This window comes from Staurois parvus, unplaced genomic scaffold, assembly GCF_062004578.1.
Source record: "Staurois parvus isolate SC_StPar_1 unplaced genomic scaffold, SC_StPar_1.0 ptg000039l, whole genome shotgun sequence".
Classification (NCBI taxonomy): domain Eukaryota; kingdom Metazoa; phylum Chordata; class Amphibia; order Anura; family Ranidae; genus Staurois; species Staurois parvus.
Window position 1 is genome coordinate 2,424,290 of NW_028317835.1, and position 27,422 is coordinate 2,451,711.

The following is a 27,422-nucleotide window of genomic DNA, read 5'->3' on the forward strand; positions in this document are numbered from 1 at the left end:
GGGCCTGGCAGCAGCAATGGGAGGCCCGTAATCTGCCAGCACCCTATGACAAAATGGAACCCACCAGCAGTGTGAGGAGACCTGAAAGTGGCACATGGCAGAGTGTGGCGATGGAGACAGCAGCAATGGGAGGCGGTACAGGGACCCATGACACACTGTGGACCTGGCAGCAGCATGAGGAGGCGGTACAGGGGACCATGACAGATTACGGGCCTGGCAGCAGCATGAGGAGGCGGTACGGGGGCCCATGGCAGATTAGGGGCCTGGCAGCAGCAATGGGAGGCCATACAGCACCCTATGACAAAATGGAACCCAGCAGCAGTGTGAGGAGACCTGAAAGTGGCACATGGCAGAGTGTGGCGATGGAGACAGCAGCAATGGGAGGCCGTACAGGGACCCATGACACACTGTGGACCTGGCAGCAGCATGAGGAGGCGGTACAGGGGCCCATGGCAGATTAGGGGCCTGGCAGCAGCAATGGGAGGCCCGTAATCTGCCAGCACCTTATGACAAAATGGAACCCAGCAGCAGTGTGAGGAGACCTGAAAGTGGCACATGGCAGAGTGTGGCGATGGAGACAGCAGCAATGGGAGGCCGTACAGGGACCCATGACACACTGTGGACCTGGCAGCAGCATGAGGAGGCGGTACAGGGGCCCATGGCAGATTAGGGGCCTGGCAGCAGCAATGGGAGGCCCGTAATCTGCCAGCACCCTATGACAAAATGGAACCCAGCAGCAGTGTGAGGAGACCTGAAAGTGGCACATGGCAGAGTCTGGCGATGGAGACAGCAGCAATGGGAGGCCGTACAGGGACCCATGACACACTCTGGACCTGGCAGCAGCATGAGGAGGCGGTACAGGGGCCCATGGAAGATTAGGGGCCTGGCAGCAGCAATGGGAGGCCCGTAATCTGCCAGCACCATATGACAAAATGGAACCCACCAGCAGTGTGAGGAGACCTGAAAGTGGCACATGGCAGAGTGTGGCGATGGAGACAGCAGCAATGGGAGGCCGTACAGGGACCCATGACACACTGTGGACATGGCAGCAGCATGAGGAGGCGGTACAGGGGCCCATGGCAGATTACGGGCCTGGCAGCAGCAATGGGAGGCCTGTAATCTGCCAGCACCCTGACAAAATGGAACCCAGCAGCAGTGTGAGGAGACCTGAAAGTGGCACATGGCAGAGTGTGGCGATGGAGACAGCAGCAATGGGAGGCGGTACAGGGACCCATGACACACTGTGGACCTGGCAGCAGCATGGGGAGGCGGTAGAGGGGCCCATGGCAGATTACGGGCCTGGCAGTAGCAATGGGAGGCCCGTAATCTGCCAGCACCCTATGACAAAATGGAACCCAGCAGCAGTGTGAGGAGACCTGAAAGTGGCACATGGCAGAGTGTGGCGATGGAGACAGCAGCAATGGGAGGCCGTACAGGGACCCATGACACACTGTGGACCTGGCAGCATCATGAGGAGGCGGTACAGGGGCCCATGGCAGATTAGGGGCCTGGCAGCAGCAATGGGAGGCCCGTAATCTGCCAGCACCCTATGACAAAATGGAACCCAGCAGCAGTGTGAGGAGACCTGAAAGTGGCACATGTTTGGGGCATGATTCATGGCAGATTTAGTCAGTTGTGTCAGGAACTGGTGGTTTGAAATCCAGACTAATCCACGCCTGATTCATTTTCACAAACGTGAGTCTCTCCACACTTTGGGTGGACAGTCGTGTCCTCCGCGGAGTTACAATACCTCCTGCCGCACTAAACACGCGCTCCGATGCCACGCTACTGGCCGGGCATGACAGCCTTTCAAGGGCAAATTCAGCTAGTTGGGGCCAAAGGTCAAGTTTCGTTGCCCAGTAGTCAAGGGGATTGTCTACCTCGGTTGGCAGGGTGCTGTCCAAGTAGGCCCAAGCCTGTTGTTTGAGGTCCTGCTCCAAGTCCACCTAATGCTGCTGCTGCTGCGGCTGGTTAGTAGTTTCCTCACTGCGCTGGTGAAGAAAGCTACTCATCTTCGACTGCAGACTGAGGCAGCCGCTGCTGGTGGAGCTGCCACTGCTCCTACCACCCCACCCCTCCCCTGCTGCCATGGCAGTGGAATGCGAGTGCACAGGGCCCACAGTGTCTGAGGATGGACGTTGGCGCAGAAAGGCAGGGACCAACTGACTACATAGGTGGTTTTTATAGTACGTTATTTTGGCCTCCCTCTCAGCAGGTGTGAAAAAGGCCACCATTTTTGAACGGTAGCGAGGGTCCAACAAGGTGGACAGCCAAAAGTCATCCCTCTGTCTGATGGTTATTATTCGGCTGTCGCTACGCAAGCAACCGAGCATGCTATGGGCCATTTGTGCCAAGGAATGCGAGGGACTCCCTGCCTCCATCTCCACAGCATACTGCCACGGTGCGTCTGGGTCCTCTGTCTCCTCCTCCTCCTCTACCAGATGCTCCTGCTCCTCCACTCCTGTCCGCTGAGTGGAAAAACCACCCATTTCACTCAATAATTCCTGAGCACCAATGTCCTCCTCTACCTCCTCCTCTTCTTCCTGTCCTGCCCCCACAGGGGTCATGTGGCGTTGAGATCTGTGCGCCACGTCTACCGCACCCTGACCAGCCATTGTTAACAGCATTTGTTCCAGGACGTGCAACAGAGGAATGACGTCGTTCATCCCATAGTCCTGCCGACTCACGAATAGCATGGCCTCCTCAAAGGGCCTGAGCAAGCGGCAGGTGTCACGCATGAGCTGCCAATGGCTGACATCTAAGTTACACAGGGGAGTACCTTTATCCGCTTGTAACATCAGGAAATCGGTGATGGCCTTTCGCTGTTCGTAAAGGCGGTCTAACATATGTAGGGTTGAATTCCACCTTGTTGCAACGTCACAGCATGAGGAGTCGGTACGGGGGCCCATGGCAGATTACGGGCCTGGCAGCAGCAATGGGAGGCCCGTAATCTGCCAGCACCCTATGACAAAATGGAACCCACCAGCAGTGTGAGAAGACCTGAAAGTGGCACATGGCAGAGTGTGGCGATAGAGACAGCAGCAATGGGAGGCCGTACAGGGACCCATGACACACTGTGGACATGGCAGCAGCATGAGGAGGCGGTACAGGGGCCCATGGCAGATTAGGGGCCTGGCAGCAGCAATGGGAAGCCCGTAATCTGCCAGCACCCTATGACAAAATGGAACCCAGCAGCAGTGTGAGGAGACCTGAAAGTGGCACATGGCAGAGTGTGGCGATGGAGACAGCAGCAATGGGAGGCCGTACAGGGACCCATGACACACTGTGGACCTGGCAGCAGCATGAGGAGGTGGTACAGGGGCAAATAGCAGATTAGGGGCCTGGCAGCAGCAATGGGAGGCCCGTAATCTGCCAGCACCCTATGACAAAATGGAACCCAGCAGCAGTGTGAGGAGACCTGAAAGTGGCACATGGCAGAGTGTGGCGATGGAGACAGCAGCAATGGGAGGCCGTACAGGGACCCATGACACACTGTGGACCTGGCAGCAGCATGAGGAGGCGGTACAGGGGCCCATGGCAGATTAGGGGCCTGGCAGCAGCAATGGGAGGCCCGTAATCTGCCAGCACCCTATGACAAAATGGAACCCACCAGCAGTGTGAGGAGACCTAAAAGTGGCACATGGCAGAGTCTGGCGATGGAGACAGCAGCAATGGGAGGCCGTACAGGGACCCATGACACACTCTGGACCTGGCAGCAGCATGAAGAGGCGGTACAGGGGCCCATGGCAGATTAGGGGCCTGGCAGCAGCAATGGGAGGCCCGTAATCTGCCAGCACCCTATGACAAAATGAAACCCACCAGCAGTGTGAGGAGACCTGAAAGTGGCACATGGCAGAGTGTGGCGATGGAGACAGCAGCAATGGGAGGCCGTACAGGGACCCATGAGACACTCTGGACCTGGCAGCAGCATGAGGAGGCGGTACGGGGGCAAATGGCAGATTAGGGGCCTGGCAGCAGCAATGGGAGGCCCGTAATCTGCCAGCACCCTATGACAAAATGGAACCCACCAGCAGTGTGAGGAGACCTGAAAGTGGCACATGGCAGAGTGTGGCGATGGAGACAGCAGCAATGGGAGGCGGTACAGGGACCCATGACACACTGTGGACCTGGCAGCAGTATGAGGAGGCGGTACAGGGGCCCATGGCAGATTAGGGGCCTGGCAGCAGCAATGGGAGGCCCGTAATCTGCCAGCACCCTATGACAAAATGTAACCCAGCAGCAGTGTGAGGAGACCTGAAAGTGGCACATGGCAGAGTGTGGCGATGGAGACAGCAGCAATGGGAGGCGGTACAGGGACCCATGACACACTGTGGACCTGGCAGCAGCATGAGGAGGCGGTAGAGGGGCCCATGGCAGATTAGGGGCCTGGCAGCAGCAATGGGAGGCCCGTAATCTGCCAGCACCCTATGACAAAATGGAACCCAGCAGCAGTGTGAGGAGACCTGAAAGTGGCACATGGCAGAGTGTGGCGATGGAGACAGCAGCAATGGGAGGCCGTACAGGGACCCATGACACACTGTGGACCTGGCAGCAGCATGAGGAGGCGGTACAGGGGCCCATGGCAGATTAGGGGCCTGGCAGCAGCAATGGGAGGCCCGTAATCTGCCAGCACCCTATGACAAAATGGAACCCACCAGCAGTGGAGCTGGTGCTCTACTCCGTGGCCGTTTGCCTCCACTGACACTGCTGCGACCCTGCTGCCTCCTGGGCAACCCACCGACTGTTTTGCTCGCTGCCAAGCTGGCACCCTCTTCTCCTGATGATGCGGAAGCAATAGCCTGATGACGACGAGGCTGCCAAGTGCAATCAGCCTCCTCATCATCAATTAGGGTCTCCGCCTCACTACTAGCCCCCTCGGCTGCGTGTGGGTCAGGAGACAGACCTGTCTCTAGACCGGCTACCGAGCCACTCTCCTCGCCAGTACTTCTTCGCCTGGCTGCTGAAAAGGCGGATTTGTCTCCCCCCGTTCCTGACCGCCCTCTGTTAGCTCTTCCTCACTGTACAGTGGGGCTGAGCCCACAGCATGCGATACTTCGCTTGGTGAGGGAACAGCAAAGGACAGGGGCAGGTAGAGGACACGTGATTTCAGTGGGCTTGCTCCCGGGCCATGCCAACTAACGGTTGTGTCTGACGTACCCACCGACCGTTGGCTGTAGGTGTCAGAGGTGACCTGGGAAGAGGAAGACGACCGAGCCAACCAATCGATGACGGCAGGGTTGTTGGTGGAGACACGACCGCTGGATGACACTGGGAGCACTGGCCTCTGGCTGTGACTAGTGCTGCTACGACCCCTTCCTCTGCTGCCACGTCTGCTCGCTCCTGAAACATTGCCTCCTCTGCCACTCCTCTACATGTTGTCTGATATACTCTTTAATTCAACGATTATGTGTCCCTGAGTAACGATTCTGTGTCCCTGAGTAACAGTTATGTGTCCCTGAGTAACAATTCTGTGTCCCTGAGTAACAATTCTGTGTCCCTCAGTAACAATTATGTGTCCCTCAGTAACAATTCTGTGACTGTCCCTGAGTAACAATTCTGTGTCCCTCAGTAACAATTCTGTGTCCCTCAGTAACAATTCTGTGTCTGTCCCTGAGTAATAATTCTGTGTCCCTGAGTAACAGTTCTGTGTCCCTGAGTAACAGTTATGTGTCCCTCAGTAACAATTCTGTGTCCCTCAGTAACAATTCTGTGTCCCTCAGTAACAATTCTGTGTCCCTCAGTAACAATTCTGTGTCTGTCCCTGAGTAACAGTTCTGTGTCCCTGAGTAACAATTCTGTGTCCCTCAGTAACAATTCTGTGTCCCTCAGTAACAATTCTGTGTCCCTCAGTAACAAATCTGTGTCCCTCAGTAACAATTCTGTGTCTGTCCCTGAGTAACAGTTCTGTGTCCCTGAGTAACAGTTCTGTGTCCCTGAGTAACAATTCTGTGTCCCTCAGTAACAATTCTGTGTCTGTCCCTGAGTAACAATTCTGTGTCCCTCAGTAACAATTCTGTGTCCCTCAGTAACAATTCTGTGTCCCTCAGTAACAATTTTGTGTCTGTCCCTGAGTAACAATTCTGTGTCCCTAACAGTTCTGGGTCCCTGAGTAACAGTTCTGTGTCCCTGAGTAACAGTTCTGTGTCCCTCAGTAACAATTCTGTGTCCCTCAGTAACAATTCTGTGTCCCTCAGTAACAATTCTGTGTCTGTCCCTGAGTAACAGTTCTGTGTCCGAGTAACAGTTTTGTGTCCCTGAGTAACAGTTCTGTGTCCCTGTGTATCAGTTCTGTGTCCCTGAGTAACAGTTCTGTGTCCCTGAGTAACAATTCTGTGTCCCTCAGTAACAATTCTGTGTCCCTCAGTAACAATTCTGTGTCCCTCAGTAACAATTCAGTGTCTGTCCCTGAGTAACAGTTCTGTGTCCCTGAGTAACAGTTCTGTGTCCCTCAGTAACAATTCTGTGTCTGTCCCTGAGTAACAATTCTGTGTCCCTCAGTAATGATTCTGTGTCCCTCAGTAACAATTCTGTGTCCCTGAGTAACAATTCTGTGTCCCTCAGTAACAAATCTGTGTCCCTGAGTAACGATTCTGTGTCCCTGAGTAACAATTCTGTGTCCCTGAGTAACAGTTCTGTGTCCCTGAGTAACAGTTCTGTGTCCCTCAGTAACAATTCTGTGTCTGTCCCTGAGTAACAATTCTGTGTCCCTCAGTAACAATTCTGTGTCCCTCAGTAACAATTCTGTGTCCCTCAGTAACAATTCTGTGTCTGTCCCTGAGTAACAGTTCTGTGTCCCTGAGTAACAGTTCTGTATCCCTGAGTAACAGTTCTGTGTCCCTGAGTAACAGTTCTGTGTCCCTGAGTAACAGTTCTGTGTCCCTCAGTAACAATTCTGTGTCCCTCAGTAACAATGCTGTGTCCCTCAGTAACAATTCTGTGTCGTTCCCTGAGTAACAGTTCTGTGTCCCTGAGTAACGATTCTGTGTCCCTGAGTAACAGTTATGTGTCCCTGAGTAACATATCTGTGTCCCTGAGTAACAATTCTGTGTCCCTGAGTAACAATTCTGTGTCCCTGAGTAACAATTCTGTGTCCCTCAGTAACAATTCTGTGTCCCTCAGTAACAATTCTGTGTCTGTCCCTGAGTAACAATTCTGTGTCCCTGAGTAACAGTTCTGTGTCCCTGAGTAACAGTTCTGTGTCCCTGAGTAACAGTTCTGTGTCCCTCAGTAACAATTCTGTGTCCCTCAGTAACAATTCTGTGTCCCTCAGTAACAAATCTGTGTCCCTCAGTAACAATTCTGTGTCTGTCCCTGAGTAACAGTTCTGTGTCCCTGAGTAACAGTTCTGTGTCCCTGAGTAACAGTTCTGTGTCCCTCAGTAACAGTTCTGTGTCTATGAGTAACAGTTCTGTGTCCCTCAGTAACAATTCTGTGTCTGTCCCTGAGTAACAATTCTGTGTCCCTTTGTAACAATTCTGTGTCCCTCAGTAACAATTCTGTGTCCCTCAGTAACAATTTTGTGTCTGTCCCTGAGTAACAATTCTGTGTCCCTAACAGTTCTGTGTCCCTGAGTAACAGTTCTGTGTCCCTGCGTAACAGTTCTGTGTCCCTCAGTAACAATTCTGTGTCCCTCAGTAACAATTCTGTGTCCCTCAGTAACAATTCTGTGTCTGTCCCTGAGTAACAGTTCTGTGTCCCTGAGTAACAGTTTTGTGTCCCTGAGTAACAGTTCTGTGTCCCTGAGTAACAGTTCTGTGTCCCTGAGTAACAGTTCTGTGTCCCTGAGTAACAATTCTGTGTCCCTCAGTAACAATTCTGTGTCCCTCAGTAACAATTCAGTGTCTGTCCCAGAGTAACAGTTCTGTGTCCCTGAGTAACAGTTCTGTGTCCCTGAGTAACAGTTCTGTGTCCCTCAGTAACAATTCTGTGTCTGTCCCTGAGTAACAATTCTGTGTCTGTCCCTGAGTAACAATTCTGTGTCCCTCAGTAATGATTCTGTGTCCCTCAGTAACAATTCTGTGTCCCTGAGTAACAATTCTGTGTCCCTGAGTAACGATTCTGTGTCCCTGAGTAACAATTCTGTGTCCCTGAGTAACAGTTCTGTGTCCCTGAGTAACAGTTCTGTGTCCCTCAGTAACAATTCTGTGTCTGTCCCTGAGTAACAATTCTGTGTCCCTCAGTAACAATTCTGTGTCCCTCAGTAACAAATCTGTGTCCCTCAGTAACAATTCTGTGTCTGTCCCTGAGTAACAGTTCTGTGTCCCTGAGTAACAGTTCTGTATCCCTGAGTAACAGTTCTGTGTCCCTGAGTAACAGTTCTGTGTCCCTGAGTAACAGTTCTGTGTCCCTCAGTAACAATTCTGTGTCCCTCAGTAACAATGCTGTGTCCCTCAGTAACAATTCTGTGTCCCTCAGTAACAATTCTGTGTCTGTCCCTGAGTAACAGTTCTGTGTCCCTGAGTAACAGTTCTGTGTCCCTGAGTAACAGTTCTGTCTCCCTGAGTAACAGTTCTGTGTCCCTGAGTAACAGTTCTGTGTCCCTGAGTAACAATTCTGTGTCCCTAAGTAACGATTTTGTGTCCCTAAAGTATCTGTGGCCCTAACTCTGTCCCTAATACAGAGAGGTCTGTCTCTCTTGAATGACCGGAGGCAAATGGAGAATTGTAAGATGGCCGCAATTTATAGCTCCACCATTACACAGTGCTGGCTGGCTGGCTGCTGATTGGCTAATGCGATCACATGTCATGAATGAATGCATTATGGGTCAACGCGCCTTGTCTGCGCGCCTTCCCAGAGATCCCCGCTCCGTCGCCACACATGTCGCCGCCATTTTAGGAAAAATTTCGATTCGCGCATCCGAAGTCTGCTAATTTTCGGATTTGGCGCGAATCAAATTTTTCCTAATATTCAAAACGAATTCCACTTCGCCAAGTTCGATTCGCTCATCTCTAATGGGTATGTACAGGTGAGGAGTACGGAGGTATGACAGTGATGGGTATGTACAGGAGAGAAGTACGGAGGTATGACAGTGATGGGTATGTACAGGAGAGGAGTACGGAGGTATGACAGTGATGGGTATGTACAGGTGAGGAGTACGGAGGTATGACAGTGATGGGTATGTACAGGTGAGGAGTACGGAGGTATGACAGTGATGGGTATGTACAGGAGAGGAGTACGGAGGTATGACAGTGATGGGTATGTACAGGAGAGGAGTACGGAGGTATGACAGTGATGGGTATGTACAGGAGAGGAGTGTGGAGGTATGACAGTGATGGGTATGTACAGGAGAGGAGTACGGAGGTATGACAGTGATGGGTATGTACAGGAGAGGAGTACGGAGGTATGACAGTGATGGGTATGTACAGGAGAGGAGTACGGAGGTATGACAGTGATGGGTATGTACAGGAGAGGAGTGTGGAGGTATGACAGTGATGGGTATGTACAGGAGAGGAGTACGGAGGTATGACAGTGATGGGTATGTACAGGAGAGGAGTACGGAGGTATGACAGTGATGGGTATGTACAGGAGAGGAGTACGGAGGTATGACAGTGATGGGTATGTACAGGAGAGGAGTATGGAGGTATGACAGTGATGGGTATGTACAGGAGAGGAGTACGGAGGTATGACAGTGATGGGTATGTACAGGAGAGGAGTACGGAGGTATGACAGTGATGGGTATGTACAGGAGAGGAGTACGGAGGTATGACAGTGATGGGTATGTACAGGAGAGGAGTACGGAGGTATGACCGTTCCCAGGGAGGAGTATCTCAGGAAGGGTCTATACTCCACCATAACTCTGGTTCTCGGAGTGTCAGGTCCCAGCGGGTTCTCCTGGTGTCTCTCCTGTTATTCTGTCTCGGACACATCAGAGGAACATGGTGGGAGATCGGCCTGAATGTCCTTCCTAGGAGGGAATACCGGAGCCATTCTGAGGCCCATTTAATGGCCGGCAATGAGGAGGAAACCAACACTGAGAAGTAGATGCTGAGATATATACAGCACGGGGCAACACAGTGGCTGAGTGGTTAGCACTTCCACCTGGCAGTACTCGGGTTGTTGGTTCAAATCCCAACCAAGGCACCACCTGCCTGGAGTTTGCATGTTCTCCCTGTGCCTGCGCGGGTTTCCTCCGGGTACTCCTGTTTCCTCCTACACTACAAAGACATGCTGGGAGATGAGTTCACTCCTGTCTAAGTTGTCCGTAGTATGTGTATGTATGAATGTGAGTTAGGGCTCTTAGATTGTACGCTCCTCGGGGGCGGGGACTGATGGGAATGTACAATATAGATGTAAACTGACGGCGCTATATAAGTACCTGGAATAAATAATAATAATACACCCAGATCATCGATGACAAGGAGGAAGGTTAGGTCACAGATGATTGGTCCATCTATAGCAGGGACAGGAGCCGGGACCAGGAATAGGAGATCCACCTGACTTACCCGTGTGCTCTGACATGAAGAAGATCTCATGCTGGCCCTATGGTGGCCGTGTGTTCAGGATGGAGACCGACAATCACTGGACCTTCTAGAAGCCAATCTAAAATGGCTGACAGGAGAAAAGTGTTCCCGGGACAGGAAGTGAGACAGACAGGAAGTGACTCCGGATAGGAAGTGACTCCAGACAGATTTATACAGAGGCTGCAGTATGGAGAGCAGACACTAGATGGTGCTGGTCCAAAAAAAGCTGAATAGCATAAAACAGGGAAAAACCTGAAAAACAAAAGATGATGGCGGCTCGTAAACTTCTACGATGAATGAAACACAGTTATCACAATGCAGTGCAGTGGAGTAGATATTTGTCCTCCATTTTATTGTAGCCCGCACTGTTCTCCTCTGGCGGCCATTTTCCTTTGGTCTTTTATCTATGTTTGTACATTTATCACATTACAGTGCAGTGGATTAGATCTCCCTCCTCCATTTTTTTGTAGCCCTCCTGTCCCTCCTCCGGCGGCCATTTTCCCTTAGTCTGATATGAATGCTGGCACATTTTGTCCCCTGATATTAGACATTAGCCGGGTGATTGTATACACACAGCGGGCAGATCTCAATCAATGTCACCCACTAGTCTATACTGTCACGGGGTTGGCCAGCCAATTGGCTTGTGTGGTGAATCGTTCTGCCCTTCGCAGGTCCACTCGATTGCGGCGGTAAAGACTGCCTTCTACATCCACAAGATATGATCGAGGAGCAACCCTCTGAACACAGGAACCCAGTCTCCAGCGAGCGGCCCTGTCACCTGGAAGCGGCTTCATACGGATTGGCTCTCCAATGCTTAGTTCAGGTAAGTCTTTAGCAGACACATCGTATGACAGTTTGGCAATCTGTTTCCTCTGCTGCAGTTTTGCCGAGACACCTGTAACCACAGAAGGATCAAGTAATTTGTTGGCTACAGGCAATGAAGTCTTCATTCTCCTAGACATCAAGCGCTGTGCAGGACTACTGTCCATGCCTTCAGATGGGGTGTTCCTCCAATGTAGAATGGCCTTCCATGGATCAGTACCATCAAACTTGGCCTTCTTACAAAGATTCTTCAATATCTTGACAGCCAATTCTGCTTTGCCATTGGCTTGCGGGTTCCTCGGGGATGAGGTAACATGCTCAAATCCCCAATCTGTAGAGAAACGTCTGAATTGCTCACATGCAAATTGAGGTCCATTATCCGAGATGACTCTATCCGGCTGGCCATGCAAACTGTGCTTTACAATGCTTGATGGTAGTATCAGCAGACAGGTCAGGACGTAGCTCAATCTCCCAAAAGTCAGAATAGTGATCAACAATTAGTAGAAAGTCCTGCCCAGCATAATTCAGTAAGTCCATGCTTACAATTTCCAAGGCCGGGTGGGAAGCACATGTGACATCATAGTTCCTTTCTGTTGTGCCTGCGCATATTCATTGCATGCCGAGCAACACCTAACAAAGTCTCTAATCTCGTTCTGCATGTTGGGCCAGTATAGGGTATCACGTGCTTGCCTATAGCATGCTTCTCCACCAATGTGACTGGCATGAATACGAGTTAGCATCTCCCATCTTGAAGATTTAGGAATGATGACCCTTGGCCCCTTGTACAGTATACCATCTTGGATGGCGATTTCATCTCTGAAAGTCCAATATTCTCTCACAAGTAATGGGGCTTCCAACTTGGAATCAGGCCAACCGTTCAGAACAACATATTTAAGAGCCTGCAAACTCTCATCGGTTTCAGTGTGCTGTTTTATCTGAAGCAATCGTTGGTCCGTGACGTATAAATAGTCTGAATGATTAATCTGTGAGAGGACCTCCAGGTCCCGCTGAACATTGCAAACTGTGTGTTGTGCATACTCAGGTGTACCACCTGCTGCTGTAGCTCTGCTAAGAGTGTCACTAATGTACATTTCAGGACCAGGTTTATAGAAAACATTTAGGCAATAGTTTTGTAACGTGACAACATGCTCTGTAGACGTTTGGCTGCACACAAAAGTGGTTTCTGGAAAATAGAAATCAGAGGTTTATGGTGAGTTTCTGCCGTGATCTCGTCACGCCCATAGAGGTAGTGGTGAAAGCGCTGGCAGGCAAACACTATACTCAGACATTCCTCTTCTATTTGTGCGTAGTTTTGTTCGGTAGAGTCAGTGCCCTTGAAGCAAAAGCGATAGGCTGGCCAGCTTGCAATAGACAACACCCAAGTCCAGTTTTGCTTGCATCACTTTGAATAGTTACAGGTTTTGTAACGTCATAGTACTTCAGGACAGGTGTGTCCGTGACCAAGCGTTTGTTGTCCTGCACTGCATTATCATGCTTAGGAAGCCAATGCCAAACAGCGTCCTTGTCCAGAAGCCTTCTCAATGGCTCACAGACCTCTGAGAGGTGTGGTAGGAATTTTGCTAGGTAGATAACAAATACAATGAAGCGCTGCAGGGATTTCACATTTGCTGGCTGCGGCATATCCAGTATGGCTCTGATTTTTTCTGGGTCAGCCTTCAAACCCTCCCAGGTTAGAATGTGTCCATGAAAGCGGACTTCTTTGACCTTGAATTGCAATTTTTCATGCCAAGTCTCAATTTTACCTGCCTACAATGATTCATCAGTTCCAGCAGTTTGCCATCATGATCTTGATCTGCTTCCTCATCTGTGTCCCCACAACCAACCATAAGGATGTCATCAGCTATTGGTTCAATACCACCGAGTCCAGCCAATAGTTCATGTTGTTTACGTTGATACACCTCTGGTGCAACTGATACCCCAAAAGGCAGTTTGCGCCATCTTTTCCTGCCCCACGGAGTCCAGAAGGTTGTCATGTAACTACTTGCATCATCCAACTTACACTGTAAAAATGCATCCCGGGCATCAACAAGCGTGAACAGACGTGCCTTAGGCAGCTTGTACAAAACATCCTCGAGAGTTGGCATGATGTAGTGAGATCGTCTCAGTGCCATATTTAAGAATTTGGGATCTATGCACATTCGTAGCTTATTTGGCTTCCTTACAATCACCATGTTACTTATCCAGCCAGTTGGGTCAGTCACTGGTGCCAAGTGTCCATTGGCCTCATACTGGTCAAGCTGTGCCTTAACTGCCTGTTTTAATGCCACCGGCACATTGTGTGGTGCACATTGGACTGGAGGGACACTCACATCGAGGTGGAAATGAACTTCCCCTGGTACAGATTCTACTGGCCCAGTAAACACATCACTATATTCCTTTATCAGCAGTTGTTTTGTCAAGGGCCCCTTGGATAGATTGTCCATCACATTGCACTCTGCAGGGACGGAGAAACGTCTCAGCCCTAGACGCTCACAGGATGAGCCAGACAACAGTGGCTTTTGGCTGCTTCCACAATTTCACACTCCAGCTTGTGTGTTAGTCCACGTATGGCACATTCTGTCTTGAAGAGCCCTAGAGATTTCATCATCGCACCGGAGTATAACTGTAATCTGGTGTCACTTGGCAGTAGACGTGCTTCTGGTGCTGACACCATTTTGTCTCTTAAGCACATTACATCCCACGTTGTTCCTGAATGGAGGTGACAGGATTGGGGCTTATTATTGACATGTAAAGTGACAAACCATTTCTTTCCTCTGGATTGCACAGCGCCGATCAATTCACTGCTGTCTATAACTTCAGTGGTGTGTGTGGGGGGAGGTAGGTGATCTGTGTGGGGGGAGGTAGGTGATCTGTGTGTGGGGGGAGGTAGGTGATCTGTGTGGGGGAGGTAGGTGATCTGTGTGGGGGAGGTAGGTGATCTGTGTGGGGGGGTAGGTGATCTGTGTGGGGGGGGTAGGTGATCTGTGTGGGGGAGGTAGGCCCATCAATTCACTGCTGTATATAACTTCAGTGGTGTGTGTGTGGGGGGAGGTAGGTGATCTGTGTGGGGGGAGGTAGGCCCATCAATTCACTGCTGTATATAACTTCAGTGGTGTGTGTGGGGGGAGTTAGGTGATCTGTGTGGGGGGGGAGGTAGGTGATCTGTGTGGGGGGGTAGGTGATCTGTGTGGGAGTAGGTAGGTGATCTGTGTGGGGAGGTAGGTGATCTGTGTGTGGGGAGGTAGGTGATCTGTGTGGGGGGAGGTAGATGATCTGTGTGGGGGGAGGTAGATGATCTGTGTGGGGGGAGGTAGGTGATCTGTGTGGGGAGGTAGATGATCGGTGTGGGGGGAGGTAGGTGATCGGTGTGGGGAGGTAGGTGATCTGTGTGGGGGAGGTAGGTGATCTGTGTGGGGGGAGGTAGGTGATCTGTGTGGGGGAGGTAGGTGATCTGTGTGGGGGAGGTAGGTGATCTGTGTGGGGGGAGGTAGGCCCATCACTGCTGTCTATAACTTCAGTGGTGTGTCTCTTCCTCATATGCGGATGTGTTCTCCACGTTGTGTCATTTGCCTATTGATGGCCGTCGTTTACTTGACAAACAAACGTTAGTAAAATGGTTTGTTCTTCCACAAGACTTCCAAGACTCCCCATAAGCTGGACACGGCTCTTTAATTCTTTCATGCACAGTCCCACAGTATCTGCAAGCTGTAGGGTTGGCAGTATTTGTGCTCATCAGGAGGCGTTGCTGCAGTTTGTTCCTGTTGCCATGCTGCATTGCAATGTTTATGCTGTCGGTCTGCTGTCTGTCCTGTTCCATAACTTTCAGACGTCTGTCAGTGAGCTCTGCTGTACGGCACGTCTCAATGGCTGTGTGTAGAGTGAAGTCATGTTCTCTTAGGAGGCGCCTGCGTGTGCTCTCTCGCTAGCTATACCAACAACAATTGTGTCCCTTATCAATTGGTCTCTGAGTGCCATATTCACAAGTTGCTGCCTTTTCTCTCCAGTGTGTAACAAAGTGATCCAAAGATTGTCCCTCTTCTTGTTTGCAGCATCCAAACACATCCCTTTCATAAATGACATTTGTAGCAGGTATGAGATCATCTTCCAGTACATTTACAATGGCTGTAACATTGTGTTGCTGATCTGCTGTGAGGGTCACATTGTGTTTATACACATGCCTGCATTCACTGCCCATGACTCTTCTCAGAGTTGCTGCCGGCACTCCTGCACATTTCTCATTCCAGCCTGTAGCCAGACAATAATCTTCACATTCAGCTCTGAAAGATTCCCAATTGCTGCTCCAATCCCCAGTCATTGTCATCCCCTCTGGGGGAGGTATGCCATTCATGGCAGCCATATTGTCAGGAAGCCTCTGAGCTATCAAATCTCAGACAATCCTCAGTCTCAGGCTGTAGTTCACAAACCTGTGTTTCCCAAAGCTGCTGCGCTCCAAACAAGAGGCTCAGTCCTGATTCCAGTCACTTCTGACACCATGTTTCCTGTACAGGAATGAAGACAACACAAGCTGCTGGTGTGAGGAATCATGTTGTACAACAGAACTGCATCCGGGTCAGCATAGAGCAGCACCGCGCCAACCCCCTAAAACGTTCCACCCTAGGTAAACGCCTTGTTTGCCTCGCAACAAATTCGCCCCTGGGTACAGTGACATGGTAGGGGGAGAGTTCAAATTTGAGTGGGGCAATGATATGGGGGTTGGCAGTGATATGGGGGGGCATTATATATGAGGCACATTGACATGTGGGGGCTTGACATGGGGAGGACAGTGACATATGGTGTTGCCTGACATGAGGAGGACAGTGACATTGGGGGGTCAGTGACATGGGGAGGACAGTGACATTGGGGGGTCAGTGACATGGGGAGGACAATTACAATGACATGGGGAGGACAGTGACATTGGGGGGTCAGTGACATGGGGAGGACAGTGACATGATGGGTCCTAACATGGGGAGGACAGTGACATTGGGGGGTCAGTGACTTGGGGAGGACAATTACAATGACATGGGGAGGATAGTGACATTGGGGGGTCCTGACATGGGGAGGACAATTACAATGACATGGGGAGGACAGTGACATTGGGGGGTCAGTGACATGGGGAGGACAATTACAATGACATGGGGAGGACAGTGACATTGGGGGGTCAGTGACATGGGGAGGACAATTACAATGACATGGGGAGGACAGTGACATTGGGGGGTCAGTGACATGGGGAGGACAATTACAATGACATGGGGAGGACAGTGACATTGGGGGGTCAGTGACATGGGGAGGACAGTGACATGGGGAGGACAATTACAATGACATGGGGAGGACAGTGACATTGGGGGGTCAGTGACATGGGGAGGACAGTGACATTGGGGGGTCCTGACATGGGGAGGACAGTGACATTGGGGGGTCAGTGACATGGGGAGGACAATTACAGTGACATGGGGAGGACAGTGACATTGGGGGGTCAGTGACATGGGGAGGACAATTACAGTGACATGGGGAGGACAGTGACATTGGGAGGTCAGTGACATGGGGAGGACAATTACAGTGACATGGGGAGGACAATTACAATGACATGGGGAGGACAGTGACATGGTGGGTCCTGACATGGGGAGGACAGTGACATTGGGGGGGTCAGTGACATGGGGAGGACAATTACAATGACATGGGGAGGACAGTGACATTGGGGGGTCAGTGACACGGGGAGGACAATTACAATGACATGGGGAGGACAGTGACATTGGGGGGTCAGTGACATGGGGGGGACAATTACAATGACATGGGGAGGACAGTGTGGTTGAGTTGTAGTCTGGATGTCGGTCAGTCTGTGTTGTCAGTTGGGTGTGCCCATGTTTTATGATCAGTTGTGGAGTGTTGCTCGTGTTTTATGATCAGTTGTGGAGTGTTGCTCGTGTTTGCTAGGAGTCTGTGTTTTTGTTTGGGGTGCAGGAAATGTTTCATTTTGTCCTGTAATCAGGTTGAGGTGACGTGTGTCAGGTTGTCAGTCTGTTGTTTCTGTTCTGTTGGATTGGGATCATCCTTGGACTTCTGTAGGTAGATATGGGGGGTGTCAGGCTGCTTGCGGTGTTGCTCTGTAATTCTTGGGTGTCATGGCTGGTGTGTTCAGTCTCCATGCTGTTGTATGTTACATTGTTCATGTATGTCTGTTATCCTGTGAAATATCATTGTTCTATGTGTTGGTTTCTAACTCTTCTCTTTGTTTTCTGTTTTAGGTCCAGGCTTTGTTCTCTGTATACGGCATTGTTGTTGCTATTGGGTGTGCCCTTGCAGATCTTCAATGGTCACATCAACCTGTGACAGGACGTGTACTTATCCATGTGGATAGAGAACTTGGCTGATAATGGTGTATCCAGATCACCTTTCCAGAATTCTGCTCCTGTGACTTCTGGATAATTCATCTCCTTCATCTGTTTTCAGGCATCAATGTCTCACCTTGCAATAGTGTAGCCTACTTCCTCTGGTCAATAGCAGGAATAGACTCACCATTTGTAAACTCGGGCACTGCCCCAGGGCCAGGGGACAGTAGGGGGCCCCATGAGATGCCCCTGGTACCTTTTTCATAGGCTTTTTTGTGTGGGCAAGGACACAGGGGCCCCATGAGTCAACAGTCCACCCCTGGTCAACAGTGAGAAAAAATAAATGAATGGACTATTGTTGTTATAGCAGTATTCAAGCATTCATTTATTGTTTAATGTGGTTTTTTTTTATCTTTTATATGATTTAAAATATATTTTCTAACATTTTTTGAAATCAAATGTTTTTTGTTTCACCAATAAAAGGGCCATGGCCTATTGTATCCTACTATCTAGTCATGTTTTGTATGTATCAACATTGTTATGGCTGATATTTAGATTTATGTTGTGCTTATCCACTTGTTGTCTGCAAGGTTTTACCTCCATGACGACAGCCTTTCTAGCTATTCATTACAGCGCTACTTTAACTGGCCGTTGCAGAGTCATGTAATGTTGTAATAACATTGAATTTGATTACCAATATATATAGAAATATTATTTTTATTATTTATTTACTTTGTATTATTTTGCATCACCACTGTTTATTTTCCATGATAAATTGATTTTAAAGGCTTAAGTTCTTTCAGCTTCATGCATTGTATGCATGCATTACAAAACATGTATGTTGCAGTACACCCATCCCCGCCAACCCCCCCCCACAATATTTACTTGATCCCCATTGATATCAATGAATGGCCACAACAGCCTTGGCTGTCCCTTTTCTCTGCCTTGTCATTGGCTCCCACTGCTGTAAATCACAGGCAGTCATGTAATGAAGTAAGAGGTGGCGTGGCCAAGCCGTGCCCTGTGTGTGAATGGACACATGGACCATCATCTTGCCAATGCACCTGCTTGTGTGTCTCCATAGGAAGTTAAGTATCATTTTTTTTTCTTAGTTTCAAAAGAAAATTAAACTTTCATATAGATTTTTAAAAGACTGGAAATATGTAAAATTAAAAAATACTTTCTACTCCAATAAAATCCTATTTCTTTAGATGAATGTAGGCAATAATGGATCATCCGACATGTCTTTTCTATGTGTTATTAATTGGTTGGGGGGAACAATACAGTCTATAAACTATGTTCTATACAATATATCTGATCATTCTTCAGTCATGATGAACTCTTGTCTTCTTTTTCTCGAGGCTCTAAAATGCCCAAATGATATCTGTATGGAAATTAGAATCTTTTTTTTTTGTTGTGAAAATGTTTTGATTAACTAATTGCCAACAGCAGATAGCCGAATGACGGCTACACTGCGTCCGGCCAGTTCTGGGTGGACATCATATGACGTCCTCCCAGAACGCGCTCTCCTGGGCGCCCCCTGGTCCGCACAACCGGCGATCTCCGTGATCGCTGTGTTCTACGTACACGGCTGATCACGTAATGTGTTAAAAGGCCAATTATGCCTGGATTTCAGCACCTGATCAGCCGTGTCCAATGACACACTGATCACCGGGAAATGCCATTGCAGGTTCTCTTTCCTCACGCTGTCAGAGCACCAGGAAAGTACTGACGAGAACCGGCAGTTGTCAGAGCGGGGATCGGCACCGATCATTAGGCCAGTGATGATCAGTGCCTTGATGATCGGTGCCCAGCAGTGCCACCCACCAGTTACGCCCACCTGTGCCTAGCACTGCACCAATCTGTACACCCACCTGTGTCAGCCACCTGTGCCCAGCAGTGTACCCACCTGTGCCACCCACCTGTGCCCACCAGTGCCACCCACCTGTGCCCACCAGTGCCACCCACCTGTGTCCACCAGTGCCACCCACCTGTGCCCACCAGTGCCAACCACCTGTGTCAGCCACCTGTGCCCAGCAGTGTACCCACCTGTGCCACCCACCTGTGCCCACCAGTGCCACCCACCTGTGCCCACCAGTGCCACCCACCTGTGCCCATCAGTGCAGCCCAGCAGTTGCATCAGTCAGCGCCCAGCAGTGATGCCAGTCAGTGCCACCTATCAGTGCTGTCTATCAGTACCCATTATCAGTGCTGCCTATCTGTGCTACCTCATTAGTGCTGCCTATCAGTGCCATTGAGTGCTGCTTATCAGTGCCCATCACTGCTGCCTATCAGTGCCCATCAGTGCTGTCTATCAGTGCCCAGCAGTGCTGCCTATCAGTGCTGTCTATCAGTGCCGCCGATCAGTGCTGCCTCATCAACGTACATCATTGAAGGAGAAAATTTACCTTTTTTAAAAAATTGTATAATAGAAACAAAGCAATTTTTTTTTTTTATTGTTTGCACTTTCTTTTTTTATATTGCAAAAAGTAAAGTGCCCAGCAGTGCTTAAATACCACCAAAAGAAAGCTCTATTTGTGAGAAAAAGATAACCATTTCATATGGGTACAATGTTGCATGACCGCGCAATTGTCATTCAAAGTGCAACAGCGCTGAAAGCTGAAAATTGGCCGGTAAAGAAGGAGGTACAAGTGCCGGTAGGGAAGGAGGTACAAGTGCCGGTAGGGAAGGAGGTACAAGTGCCCGGTAGGGAAGGAGGTACAAGTGCCCGGTAGGGAAGGAGGTACAAGTGCCCGGTAGGGAAGGAGGTACAAGTGCCCGGTAGGGAAGGAGGTACAAGTGCCCGGTAGGGAAGGAGGTACAAGTGCCGGTAGGGAAGGAGGTATAAGTGCCCGGTAGGGAAGGAGGTACAAGTGCCCGGTAGGGAAGGAGGTACAAGTGCCGGTAGGGAAGGAGGTACAAGTGCCCGGTAGGGAAGGAGGTACAAGTGCCGGTAGGGAAGGAGGTACAAGTGCCGGTAGGGAAGGAGGTACAAGTGCCGGTAGGGAAGGAGGTACAAGTGCCGGTAGGGAAGGAGGTATAAGTGCCGGTAGGGAAGGAGGTATAAGTGCCGGTAGGGAAGGGGTTACAAGTGAATGTGGAAGAAACATATTATTATTATTATTATTATTATTATTATTAATAAATGTCCCCCGTGTAGTACAGGGTCATCCTCTGACGGGTGTAGCGCTGATCTTGTGTGCTGACTCTTGTCATTATCTTTTCATTTAAATTGAACTCATTTTTTTGCAACATTTAAACATGTAACATGTTAGGAACGTTGTGCTCACCCTTCGATGTTGTCCTACAAGATCATCAATTCCATCTGCTATCTGTTATCCTGTGTAATTCTTTATCCCCTCACTGACATGTCCTGTTTTATGTCATGCATTTAGGGTGCAGGCTGCCGTGGCAACCAAACATTGGCTCAAACACCCCTCCCCCCACAACCAGAGAGACACTGACCCCCCCCCCTTCAACCACAAAGAGAGCTTGACATTGAACAACAAGACCCCACCCCTACCCGAGAGAGCCCTCCACTACCACCACTCCCCATACACTGGCAACACCCCTCCCCCCACAACCAGAGAGACACTGACCCCCCCCCTTCAACCACAAAGAGAGCCTGACATTGAACAACAAGACCCCACCCCTACCCGAGAGAGCCCTCCACTACCACCACTCCCCATACACTAAGAACACCCCTCCCCCCACAACCACAGAGACACTGACCCCCCCCTTCAACCACAAAGAGAGCCTGACATTGAACAACAAGACCCCACCCCTACCCGAGAGAGCCCTCCACTACCACCACTCCCCATACACTGGCAACACCCCTCCCCCCACAACCAGAGAGACACTGACCCCCCCCCTTCAACCACAAAGAGAGCCTGACATTGAACAACAAGAACCCACCCCTACCCGAGAGAGCCCTCCACTACCACCACTCCCCATACACTGGCAACACCCCTCCCCCCACAACCAGGGAGACACTGACCCCCCCCCTTCAACCACAAAGAGAGCCTGACATTGAACAACAAGAACCCACCCCTACCCGAGAGAGCCCTCCACTACCACCACTCCCCATACACTGGCAACACCCCTCCCCCCACAACCAGGGAGACACTGACCCCCCCCCCCTTCAACCACAAAGAGAGCCTGACATTGAACAACAAGACCCCACCCCTACCCGAGAGAGCCCTCCACTACCACCACTCCCCATACACTGGGAACACCACTCACCACCCTTGCCACAGAGAAGACACTCACCTTCACGACTCTGGACACCACTGGGAACAAGAGTCATGTTCTGCATACCCAATCAAGCATCTCCCACCTGGTCCCCATGCTGTGTGTGCCCCTTCTTTTGGGTGGTAATGCTAATATGACATGTTGTCATTGACACGGGACAAGCTGACATATTTGTGTTGTAGTGAAATCATGGCCACCGTCTAACCTTCTATGCATGTCAAGCTGTGCACTTGTATGGATGTCACCTTGGAATCTGCAGCTTTGTCTGTGCAGCCACCGCATCACACTTGTCTTTTATAGGATTTCCTCATTGGGATGGAACACGGAATTCTTCATCATCATGTGTGTAAACACAGCCAGCACACGGGTCATGTCATCAAATATCCCCATCAACCAAAAAAAAGGGTTTTACAAATGTTTCTTCTTTGTGTTGTATTTGTGCTAAGTTCGGATGGCCATACATGACACAATTATGTCGCCTCTTTTTCCGTATAGACGGCCCTAGATTGGACATTTGTCTTCCAATGTTTCTATCATCCCCTCCAGTATGTGGTGCAACCATCTTACAGATTGTATGCCAATGACAAGGTTTGCTTCTGTATTCCCTAATAATATGTGTTCTGTATTACATAGCATTGTATCCCATATGGTCACATTTCTACATCAGGTTCATAAAACACGTCCCACCGCATTAACAGCCAATTCAGGTCCAATAACGACATGTTTGTTTACAGAGATGATGTCATGAAGATGAGGTAACACTAGGGGGAAGGCTGCTGATGAGGTCATCATCATACATATGTCTGCAGAAAGCAACACCTTGTCATAAGATCAACAGCTGCCATCTGCTAATTTCACCTCTTCAAAAAAAAGACAAAATGTTTGTATATCAGAATACTTCTCATTGCAATCCCAAGTAAACATTTCTCTTTACCATTGTGTCATTTATAAACTACATTCATGTCACATGCAGGGGCCAAATCACCATTTGGAAACTCGGCCAGTGCCCGAGGGCCCGGGGTCAGTATGGGGTCCCATGAGATGCCCCTGGTACCTTTTTCATAGTCTATTTTGGAGTTTGGCCAAGGACACAATGGCCCCATGGTCCCCTATTGCCCAGGGGCCCCATGAGTTGTCAGTTTGCCCCTGGTAACATAGTACTATATGAAATGAACATTGATGAGACAATGCCACCCACCTTTGTCACCAACCTGTGCCCATCAGTGCCACCCACCAATGCTCATCAGTGCAGCCCAGTAGTTCTGCCACTCCTTGCCCAGCAGTAGCCCCAGTCAGTGACACCAGTCAATGCCGCCTAGCAGTGCCGCCTATCCGCGCCATCTCATTAGTGCTGTCTATGAGTGCCCTTCAGTGCTGACTATCAGTGCCGCCTATCATTGCCCATAAGTGATGCCTATCAGTGCCGCATCATCAACACACATCAGTGAAGGAGAAAAATTACCAGTTTTCACAATGTTTTAATAGAAACATAGAAATGTTTTGGGGGCACTATTATTGATTATAGAGCAAACAGTTAAACACACAGTGGAGAGTACATACCACGAAAAGAAAGTTGTATTTGGGACAAAAAATGATAAAACTTCAGATGGGTACAGTTCTGCATGAACAACCAATTGTAATTGAAAGTGCGACAGCGCATAAAGCTGAAAATTGTCGGGGGCAGGAAGGGGTAGAAGTGTCCTGTAGGCAGGAAGGGAGTAGAAGTGCCCGTTGGGCAGGAAGGGGTAGAAGTGCCCTGTAGGCAGGAAGGGGGTAGAAGTGCCCTGAAGGCAGGAAGGGAGTAGAAGTGCCTTGTAGGCAGGAAGGGGGTAGAAGTGTCCTGTAGGCAGGAAGGGAGTAGAAGTGCCTTGTAGGCAGGAAGGGGTAGAAGTGCCCTGTAGGCAGGAAGGGAGTAGAAGTGCCTTGTAGGCAGGAAGGGGTAGAAGTGCCTTGTAGGCAGGAAGGGGTAGAAGTGCCCTGTAGGCAGGAAGGGGGTAGAAGTGTCCTGTAGGCAGGAAGGGGGTAGAAGTGTCCTGTGGGCAGGAAGGGGTAGAAGTGCCCTGAAGGCAGGAAGGGAGTAGAAGTGCCTTGTAGGCAGGAAGGGGGTAGAAGTGTCCTGTAGGCAGGAAGGGGGTAGAAGTGTCCTGTAGGCAGGAAGGGAGTAGAAGTGCCCTGTAGGCAGGAAGGGGGTAGAAGTGCCCTGTAGGCAGGAAGAGGGTAGAAGTGTCCTGTAGGCAGGAAGGGGGTAGAAGTGTCCTGTAGGCAGGAAGGGGTAGAAGTGCCCTGTAGGCAGGAAGGGGGTAGAAGTGTCCTGTAGGCAGGAAGGGGGTAGAAGTGTCCTGTAGGCAGGAAGGGGGTAGAAGTGTCCTGTAGGCAGGAAGGGGTAGAAGTGCCCTGTAGGCAGGAAGGGGGTAGAAGTGCCCTGTAGGCAGGAAGGGGTAGAAGTGTCCTGTAGGCAGGAAGGGGGTAGAAGTGTCCTGTAGGCAGGAAGGGGGTAGAAGTGTCCTGTAGGCAGGAAGGGGGTAGAAGTGTCCCTGTAGGCAGGAAGGGAGTAGAAGTGCCCTATAGGCAGGAAGGGGGTAGAAGTGCCCTGTAGGCAGGGAGGGGGTAGAAGTGACCTGTAGGCAGGAAGGGGGTAGAAGTGCCCGGTGGGCAGGGAGGGGGTAGAAGTGTCCTGTAGGCACGGAGGGGGTAGAAGTGCCCGGTAGGCAGGAAGGGGGTAGAAGTGTCCTGTAGGCAGGGAGGGGGTAGAAGTGCCCAGTGGGCAGGGAGGGGGTAGAAGTGTCCTGTAGGCACGGAGGGGGTAGAAGTGCCCGGTAGGCAGGAAGGGGGTAGAAGTGTCCTGTAGGCAGGGAGGGGGTAGAAGTGTCTGGTAGACAGGAAGGGGGTAGAAGTGCCTTGTAGGCAGGAAGGGGGTAGAAGTGCCCGGTAGGCAGGAAGGGGGTAGAAGCTGAAAATTGTCGGGGGCAGGAGGGGGGTAGAAGTGTCCGGTGGGCAGGAAAGGGATAGAAGTGTCCTGTAGGCAGGAAGGGAGTAGAAGTGCCCGGTGGGCAGGAAGGGGGTAGAAGTGTCCTGTAGGAAGGAAGGGGGTAGAAGTGTCCTGTGGGCAGGAAGGGGTAGAAGTGCCCTGAAGGCAGGAAGGGAGTAGAAGTGCCCTGTAGGCAGGAAGGGGGTAGAAGTGTCCTGTAGGCAGGAAGGGGGTAGAAGTGTCCTGTAGGCAGGAAGGGAGTAGAAGTGTCCTGTAGGCAGGAAGGGGGTAGAAGTGTCCTGTAGGCAGGAAGGGGGTAGAAGTGCCCTGTAGGCAGGAAGGGGGTAGAAGTGCCCGGTAGGCGGGAAGGGGGTAGAAGTGCCCAGTAGGCAGGAAGGGGGTAGAAGTGCCCTGTAGGCGGGAAGGGGGTAGAAGTGCCCTGTAGGCAGGAAGGGGGTAGAAGTGCCCTGTAGGCAGGAAGGGGGTAGAAGTGCCCTGTAGGCGGGAAGGGGGTAGAAGTGCCCTGTAGGCGGGAAGGGGGTAGAAGTGCCCTGCAGGCAGGAAGGGGGTAGAAGTGCCCGGTGGGCAGGAAGGGGGTAGAAGTGCCCTGTAGGCAGGAAGGGGGTAGAAGTGCCCTGTAGGCGGGAAGGGGGTAGAAGTGCCCTGCAGGCAGGAAGGGGGTAGAAATGCCCGGTAGTTAGGAAGGGGGTAGAAGTGCCCGGTAGTTAGGAAGGGGGTAGAAGCGCCCTGTAGGCAGGAAGGGGGTAGAAGCGCCCGGTAGGCAGGAAGGGGGTAGAAGCGCCCGGTAGGCAGGAAGGGGGTAGAAGCGTCCTGTAGGCAGGAAGGGGGTAGAAGCGTCCTGTAGGCAGGAAGGGGGTAGAAGTGCCCGGTAGGCAGGAAGGGGGTAGAAGTGCCCGGTAGGCAGGAAGGGGGTAGAAGTGCCCGGTAAGCGAGGGGTTAATGGAATTAGGTATCCATTCAATGTATCCTCTGATAATCATAGAGGCCATGAAATAATGTATCACTTTAATTCATGATACTGCAGAATGTGAAATTGTAGCCACTGAAATATCGGGGTGCCAATTGTGACCCCTAAATTGCTGTAACACGACCTACCAACCACAGACATCCACAACAAAACTACCACAAACAATTATTGACAGACTTCCGCCCCTTCTGCCATAAACAGCACCCCTACCAAAGTAACACCATCAAGTGACAGAACTGCAACTGCACTGACATCCGTGTACCCATATGAATGGCGTAGCGTGCAAAGGTTATATATTGTGTACATGTGCCCCCCTTGTCATTTCCCCCCAGCAAGATCAGTCCCCCATGTAGATGTGCCCCCCTTGTCATTTCCCCCCAGCAAGATCAGTCCCCCGTGAAGATGTGCCCCCCTTGTCACTCCCTCCAGCAAGATCAGTCCCCCGTGAAGATCTGCCCCCCTTGTCATTCCCCCCCAGCAAGATCAGTCCCCCATGAAGATCTGCACCCCTTGTCATTACCCCCCCCTCACCCAAGGATCAGTACCCCGTGAAGATCTGCCCCCCATTGACGCAAACATCCCCCCCTAGCAATAAGCTCAGTCTCCCTTGCTGCAAATCCCCATCCCCATGTGACTGGCACCCACGTGTAACTGCACCACCAAAACATGTTATGGCCCCCCAATATCACTGATCCCCCCACATGTGACTGTACTTCCATGTCAACCCCCAAGCAGCTTGGCGACATCAGGATCGTCAGCAGCAGTGATCCGAGGGATGTGACTCCTGTAATATCGGGATCGTCAGCAGCAGTGATCCGAGGGATGCGACTCCTGTAACATCGGGATCGTCAGCAGCAGTGATCCGAGGGATGTGACTCCTGTAATATCGGGATCGTCAGCAGCAGTGATCCGAGGGATATGACTCCTGTAATATCGGGATCGTCAGCAGCAGTGATCTGAGGGACGTGACTCCTGTAATATCGGGATCGCCAGCAGCAGTGATCCGAGGGATGTGACTCCTGTAATATCGGGATCGCCAGCAGCAGTGATCCGAGGGATGTGACTCCTGTAATATCGGGATCGTCAGCAGCAGTGATCCGAGGGATGTGACTCCTGTAACATCGGGATAGTCAGCAGCAGTGATCCGAGGGATGTGACTCCTGTAACATCGGGATAGTCAGCAGCAGTGATCCGAGGGATGTGACTCCTGTAACATCGGGATCGTCAGCAGCAGTGATCCGAGGGATGTGACTCCTGTAACATCAGGATCGTCAGCAGCAGTGATCCGAGGGATGTGACTCCTGTAATATCGGGATCGTCAGCAGCAGTGATCCGAGGGATGTGACTCCTGTAATATCGGGATCGTCAGCAGCAGTGATCCGAGGGACGTGACTCCTGCAATATCGGGATCGCCAGCAGCAGTGATCCGAGGGATGTGACTCCTGTAACATCGGGATAGTCAGCAGCAGTGATCCGAGGGATGTGACTCCTGTAACATCAGGATCGTCAGCAGCAGTGATCCGAGGGATGTGACTCCTGTAATATCAGGATCGTCAGCAGCAGTGATCCGAGGGATGTGACTCCTGTAATATCAGGATCGTCAGCAGCAG

At 50.8% G+C, this 27,422-nt stretch overlaps 1 protein-coding gene and 1 long non-coding RNA gene across 2 annotated transcripts in view; one reads left to right on the top strand and one right to left on the bottom strand.

Moving 5' to 3' along the window:
- The window catches only part of LOC149470555 (uncharacterized), a 28,679-nt gene extending 17,841 nt beyond the window's left edge, over positions 1–10,838 (bottom strand). Inside the window, exon 1 of the mRNA XM_089662782.1 lies at positions 10,443–10,838. The gene's annotated coding sequence lies outside the window, so the exon portion shown is untranslated. The remainder of the gene's footprint in view (positions 1–10,442) is intronic.
- Positions 10,768–18,110, top strand: LOC149470556 (uncharacterized). The gene is made up of 2 exons (XR_016308525.1): positions 10,768–11,283; positions 17,522–18,110. It is a non-coding gene; the product is annotated as an uncharacterized LOC149470556 (long non-coding RNA).
- The last annotated feature ends 9,312 nt before the right edge of the window (positions 18,111–27,422 follow it).